The sequence below is a fragment of the Notolepis coatsorum genome (genome assembly GCF_963971535.1).
Source record: "Notolepis coatsorum genome assembly, chromosome: 7".
NCBI lineage: Eukaryota > Metazoa > Chordata > Actinopteri > Aulopiformes > Paralepididae > Notolepis > Notolepis coatsorum.
In genome coordinates, this window is record NC_140171.1 from 166,452,504 (window position 1) to 166,460,236 (window position 7,733).

Here is a 7,733-nt window from a genome sequence, read left to right on the forward strand (position 1 = left end):
ATATTTTTTTTTTGTGAGGCCCCCCTTCCCGCGAGGCCCTTTTTCATCATACCTAAAATCTAGTTTTGCTTATATGCTTATATATTTCACATTAGACATGTTTGTAGAATGTGTCTGACTTGTTCCTGGGTCTGCACCTGGGTCACTATTGGAGCTCTGGTGCTCTGCAGCAGACATACTATTGGTTTCAACGAAGGGAGTGGTTACTTACATCATAGTACGCCGCCGGAAACTTAAACGAAGCCGATACCTTCTTAGATTCAAACAACAGGCGAATCTTAAGCAGATGATGTCGGATCACGTCTAGACAACTTTGCGTGGAACGTCTTCCATCGTTTGTTTGCCTGCGCGCCGAGTCTAAGAGAGAAGCTTTGCTAAGCGGACTGGCATGAAAATACCCCCTGGTCGGCGCGATCTGAACTAAATACAAAACCAGTTTAATCCCTTCTTTACCGGAGGCCACATATTTTGACTGACGGGATGGTCTCGTAAATCCATAACGATTCCCACGCTTCATTCACCCAATCGCCGCAGAGCTTGGACGCAGTTTAAATGAACGAATCGTGGTACCATTATAACCATTCCCCTCAACCAACCATGTATACCCCTAGACTTTTCAATTGTTTATAGCGTTTAGTTGCTTATAAAATCATCGCCCTTCATTCTATATTTGTATTTGTTCAATTCTTGATCCCGCCTCTCCTTTATTACATTAGTGCCGATTCTACCTAGAATAGTCTTATCACATCATCCCATTTCACTAATCCTAGGTATTCTAACCGAACACCCCTCAATACCCTAACTTTAAGTGCTGCGCTGGTGTGCGGCCGAGACCAGAGACAGGTTGTGAATCCTGGTCTCTGGTGCCTTCCGACATCAACATTTTTTCTGGTCCATTACATCATTCACTTCTACCTATAGCAACCCCAATTTGAGACCGCTCGACCTCCACCAATTTAAACGCACCATTATTACTTACCTATAATCCCGCTGTCCTCGGCTGATGAGGCGAAGATTTTAACAGTCGCAGAGGCATCGATGATGGGGAGAGAATCTTTCTGTCCCTTTCAGAAGTAGCTTTCGTCATCTTCAACCGGCTTTGGCCGAATACAGCACGGGTCACGGACCATTTGAAGTGTCTTCTCTTCATTTATCTAAGTTCTGTGATCGTATAGTCTTTACCCTTCTCTCTGCATTGTTTGCATTTCAGGGGTTCGGTTCTATTAAGGAAACGCAGACTAGGTGGTCTGAATCAAACAAATGGGGTGTTTATTTCCATTCTTAATAAACACATCTATGAATCAAACAAGTACAGGGTCTTCATTGTATATCTAATCGTCTCTTTGATGAGGGGGCAGTTGGTCCCGTTCTGATAGGCTGCGACCGTCAGAGCGTTCTTCTCCTGGTGTTGGTTGTCTCAGCAACCCTGGTCTCCATGATTCTCCAAGCTGGGAGCGCTTGATTCGTCCTCTGTCGGTGGGTGTCTCCCTTTGTGGTTGCTGGTTGCCAAGGCAACTCTTCTCCGCGATTCCCTGACGCAGCGCGGGGGCGCTCGTTTTCCTCCTCTCAGGATCGTCTTCCCAGCGTCTGTTTCTCTTCTCCTCCTGCCACAGTGCCTTAAAACCCTGCTGGACCCGCCTCCCACAAACGTCCTCCCTATGACGCTCACAACTGGCTCATCCAATCACGGTTCTGTGGCTAGTTTGATAACTGGGGAAGTTTGGTTCAGACACTCCTCTTCCCCGTATCAGAGGAGATTAATTTTATCCTGGTTAAACAGTACACGTATCAATTCCACCATAGCCACATATATATTGTTTGGTAATTTTCAAAGACCAACACATCGCTTCTTTTATTGGTGTTTGTACCTTCTATTATACCTGAAAAAGACTTTATCAGATTAATTACAATCATGTGGTTATTGTAATTTCTAACTTTACATTTTAGACTATAAATATTTAGCCTTGCCATAGATATTGACTTGTTGGCCTATATGCATCGATAATTGAAGACACTTTTCAGTCCTTAACTGTTAATGAGGGGTCTCCTGTATGGTTTTCATCCTGCTCCGTCTCAGTATATCTGTATGAAAAGAAATAAGATCACCCTTCCTTTGAACTGTGGTGCTGTATAGTCATAAAATACCTTTTTTTTTTTTTTTTTTTTTTTTTCTCCATTTTCCTCCGATTTTCTCCCATCCCAATGTTAGCCGTATGCCAATTCCCAGTCCCTTCCTGGTCGCTGCGCACTTACCCCCCACAGTCAGATCATCTGGGAGAGTGGAGGCTACCACGTGCTTCCTCCGACACACGTCCAGCCAATCACCGCTTCTTTTCACCTGGCAGCGCGGATTCTCATTGAGAGGGCGTAGCGTGTGGGAGGACCACACTATCCCCCTCACGTCCAATCCGCGCTTAGCAGGCGCCCCGACCGAACTGTAGGAGTCGCTGTTTACAACGACCCGGACCCACCCCGCCAGCTTCTCCCACCCTCTGATACAGCCAATTGTATCAGTGCAGACGGCCAGCCAAGCTGGTGACAACCCCGGAGCTGTGAGCTGGATTCGAACAGGCAAATCCAGCTCAGCTCCGGGGCTGGTGACGAACGCAATCTCCGCTCGGCCACCTAACCGCCTCATAAAATACCTTCTAACCCTTACACAAACACGTTTTTCTGCTGGTCTCAGCTTATTTGAAGGCTAGCCACATTTGTCCTTCCCTGACCTAATAACTAATTAACTTCCACAAATAACGTGCGACTTTGTTACAGCTTTTACCAAGGCTGAGTCTTACAGTTTTTTCCATGTGTGTGGCAATGTTTAACCTAAGTCCATTTTTAGAGGTAATCTGACCTTCCTCAGCTGTGTTCAGTGTTTTCTCTCCTTACATCTCAAGGTAACTTTTGGCCATCTGTCACCATTTAGACTGAGGTCAGTTAACAGCCTTCTTGTTGACTCAAATGTATGGTTAACCTAACAGGTGATTTGGCATAGCTGTGAGTCTCTATTTTTAAGAGAAAATAACCTAGTCCTTTTGGCCATCCTATTTCTTTGCTATTACAAATATGTGCATAATTTCTATTGTTTAATTTACAGGTTTTATTTAGATAATATACGACACTTACACCTAGCCATTTCGAAAAGAGTGCGCCATTCCCTCTCTGCCACTCCGTTCTGGTGTGGGGAGTAGGGACATGACGTCTCCCGTCTTATCTTGTTCCTTCTCAACAGTGATTGGAACTCTCTATTTGTGAACTCTGTTCCGTTGTCGGACCTCAAGCATCTTATGTTACCATAAGGGGCTACGTCTGCCAGGAATTTCTCCGTGGCCTGGAGTGTTTCACTCTTTGCTTTGAGAAAGTAAACAAACACTGCCCCTGTGCACACATCTGTAAAATACTGTACATATCTAAAGCCTCCTATGGACTCGTTGCTTACTGGACCAGCTAGATCTGTGTTAACTAGCGCAAGTGGTACCTTTACTTTTTCTGTGGGATTTCTGTTTCTCGATTGAGTAAACTTCCCCTTTATGCACACTACACATTCTGTCAGGTCTACGCTTTTCACCTTCAATGTGCATGCCTTCAGTCACTGCTTGCAGTTTAGTAAATCCTCGTAATTACAATGACCCATAATCTCATGCCATGTCTGAATATCGTGACTGACAGTCACATTACACATATCATTATTATTACACTTGTCGTTGTCATTACACTCTGTAGATAATACATTCTCTTGTACACCTTTATGTTAAATCGCGTACCGTCAGGCTCTACAAGAACATTTTTACCTTCATCGAAGAACACTTTGGCACCGTTCGCAGTAGCAGCTATTACAGAGAATAGTTCTTGTGGGAACGTAGAGAGCGTTCTTTAACGTCACTGTACACCGGCGCCCCTCACTGTCTATGAGGCATACCTGTGCATCGCCTCTCTCTTGCGCCAACCCGTAGGTGCGCTTCCCGTCTGCCAGCTCCATGCTGTGTCTCTCCGGGTCGAAAGTGTTGTCAAAGTTCTTGAACCGACTCCTGTCGTTGATGACGTGGGACGACGCACCTGTGTCCACGATCAGTCCCTTCCTTTGGGCCTGCTGCAGCTGCGTTGGCTGGGTGACGTACGCTGTCTGCGCCCCAAAGATGAAGTCTTCTTGCCCCGCTACTCTCCTGGCGTCGTCTCGATTCGTCTCACGTCCACCGTCGCCGCCATCTTGTCCACTGCCGCCATCTTGTCCATGCGCATACCGCTCGCTCTGGTCGCGTTTCTTCATGCACACTCTGTCTGTGTGCCCCGTGGATTTGCAGAAGCTACACCAAACAGTCTTTGTGCAGTTACCTTTCCGATGGCCTTTTTCTCCGCATCGCCAACACGCCAGCTCCGTTGTGGGCCTATAACCTGTTGACAGTCTGCTATGGGGCGACAATAATATGTTCATGAGGCATGGTTTCTATCTTTAGCCATTAAACGGCGTGGTTTATTTCACATTGGTCCACAGCAGTACATGAGACATCCTTCTCTTATGAGAGCGAAGGTCGAAGAGACAGAGGGGGAGTCGGCATCTCCTTATATACCCTCTACCTGGCGGCAGCATTAACAGCTCCGCCTATAGCGCCCTCTAGTGGAAACAGGTATACATAGACAGTTACTCAGTTACTTGCATATAACCTCTAACTTTAACACCCTGTCTCGAACGTTGTTAGACCATGCCTCCCACTGGTCGGCTGCAATGTGGACCAAGCCTTGCATCACGTGTCCCGCCCGGTACACGAGGAGGCAGCTGTCGCATCTTTTCACCTGTACAGCACGATCTCTCAGCGGCGAGGAGTAACGTGTGGGAGGCTCACGCTGCCCCCGTTGCTTCCCGATTCTGCTGTACAGGTGCACCAACCGACCTGTAGGAGTCGCTGTCCACAACGTCCGATCCCCACCCACCGGCTTTCCCACCCCCTAATACTGCCAATTGTATTAGTATGAACGACCAGCCAAGCCGGAAGCAACACGCTCGAACCCAGCATCTCCTGCGTTAGTGGCGAGCGCCTTGCCCACTGCGCCACATAGCCGCCCTAAACCATTACATATCTGTAAATTTCCCTGGATACAGGGGGTGGCTCATCTTACTTCACTTGTACGGTAACATTGCCAAGGTGGAGCTTGGCTGCATGTTGTTGGAGCTCCACTCCAGGTATGCTTGTATGCTACAATGGTTTTATAATTCAGAGACCACAAAAAGGTATGTTTAAATATAGCTCATGTTATGGCACTCAGTAAGCTCATGACATGGTTCCACAGCGGGGCCTCAAGCTGCAACATTGAATGGTTTTCATAGTGGGATTACACAAACACCATTTTATATTTGAAACAGCGGCTAATCTTGGTTGTAGATCATGATTGCATTAAATGGCTCTTCTTAATGTCAGATTGTAGGTTAACAAATCCGTCTTAATTAATTATCTGATAACTGAAAAAGATTTGCAATGCATTTTATTGGTCGAGAGTCGAGACCTGGCTAAAAGACATCACTGATAGAAACCAGTTTATGTTTATTTTATCAGTCGGCCAGGCAAAATAAGAAGGGAGGGATTGCCACCATTTTAGCCACATCATTTGTATGTAATGACATTGACCTGGGTGACTTTACATAATTTGAATACCTTGCTATTGAGCTCAAAGCTGAACTGTCTTTGCACATTATACTGACCACCAAAATACTTGTCACTATTTCTACAGAAATTCTCAGAGCTGATCTCATTTGGCATCATTAGATGTGAAAGATGGAGATCTGAATATTCATATGAATAAGAACATCAAGGCCATTGAGGTTATCAACCTACTAGACAGCTTCAAACTCATACAACATGAACTCATCAACATGGTAACACTCTAGACTTAGTGATAACAAGGTTGAACTGACCATCACTGTATTTCTTTATGCTAACCTAATCCTAATGTAGTTAGACGAAGGGTACTCTAACTACAGAGGAAAAGTTCTCCAATATCATGAGACTATCAGAACCATCCAGCTTGGACCGTTTTTTAAATTGCATGGTTGAAAATCTCAACACCTTATAATTTACACTGGATGCCATCACTCCACCGAAGGTTAAAAACAAGTCAACTGGCAAAGTCTCCCCATAGTTAAACAATAGTGTTGGTCAGATTAAGAGAATCTGTAGAGCTGCTGGACAAAAATGGAGGAACGCTAAGCTCACAGTTCACTGTGATACTGTATAAAAAGAAAACATGACCGACAACAAAGCAATACAGGTGGCAAGAAAGGATTACTTTTCTAAGGTTATCACAGAGAATGCTGAAAACACCATTGACCAGCTAGCTACTCAACACTGCCCCCACCCATCTGCATCAAAATGTGAAGAACTTTCACTATTCTTCAATAACTAAATATCAATCAATCAGAGCCAGCATTACCCCTGATGCAAACACAAAAATATGTAACCATGGGAAAAGTCACTTGAGCTCTAAAAAACTGTCATGGGATGTACTGTAACTCCTTTACTTCTTGTATTGACCCTATAACTACAGCATTTTAAGTGGATATTCAAGTGTCTCAAATCATGTTAGAGATTATAAACGCAACGCTTCTGACTGCATCTTCAAAACAGCCATCGGAAAACCTACTAAAGAAACCCAAACTAGTCTAATGTACTGAACAACTATAGGGTGATATCCAACCTTCCATTCATTAGCAACATACTTGAAAAAATATAGTCTCAGTCTGCGGCTGGGTGGCGCAGCGGACATTGCGCTAGTCACCAACGCAAGAGTCACCGGTCTCAAATCCGGCTGTCAGCGTTGCCTCCGGCTTGGGCCGGCCGTCATACTGACTCAATTGGCAGAGTCAGCGGGAGGGGAGTCGATGGTTGGTAGTCTGGTCGTTGTAAACAGCGACTCCTACAGGTCGGTCAGGGCGCCTGCACAGCAATGACAGGAGATGGCGGGGGCAGTGTGAACCTCCCACACGTTAACACCTCGCCAATGAGTCCGCGCTGGCAGGTGAAAAGAAGTGACTGGCTGCCTCCACATGTATCGGAGGGGACATGTGATAGGCTTCTATCCTCCCTACGACCGGCCAGTGGGGGGCACATGCGAGCAACGATCAGGACAGGGGAGGGAGAATTGGCACGAGAGGAAAATTGGGATGGTAGGAGAAAAAAAACAGAAAAAAGGAGGAGAAAAAGTAGGTCAAAAAATATATAGTCTCAGTCCAAATAAACTCCTTTCTTGAAGAAAACAGCATCATGGAGGAATTTATTTTTGCTACGGTGAAGCACTTTGGGCTGTAATTCTTGTGACTGGGGACCAAGTGTATGTGGTGTTAGCATACAACTAATGGATGTTGTATTAACTATAGCACATTATCAATTGATTGATAGGACGCATAGTGCAGGTCAATGTGATAGCGTATGAATGAATGTTGTTCATTTTATGGCAAAACGTTATTTACTGTAAATGAGCACTACTTTAATTCAGTCTATTTTATGCTAATCTTGTCTGCACATGCTTTTATTTAGTCATTTTACTGCCGTGAAACACCTTGAGCTGCAATTCCCGTATGAAAGGTGCTATACAATTACGATTATTATCATTACAACTTCAGTTGAATCAGAATTATATTTTACTTTTTAATGTGTTCCGTGGATTTTATATTCTGGGGAAAGTAATCCAAATGTAATTGAAACAAATCCTGTTACTAAGGTAGTGTCAAACAAAGGATGTGATTA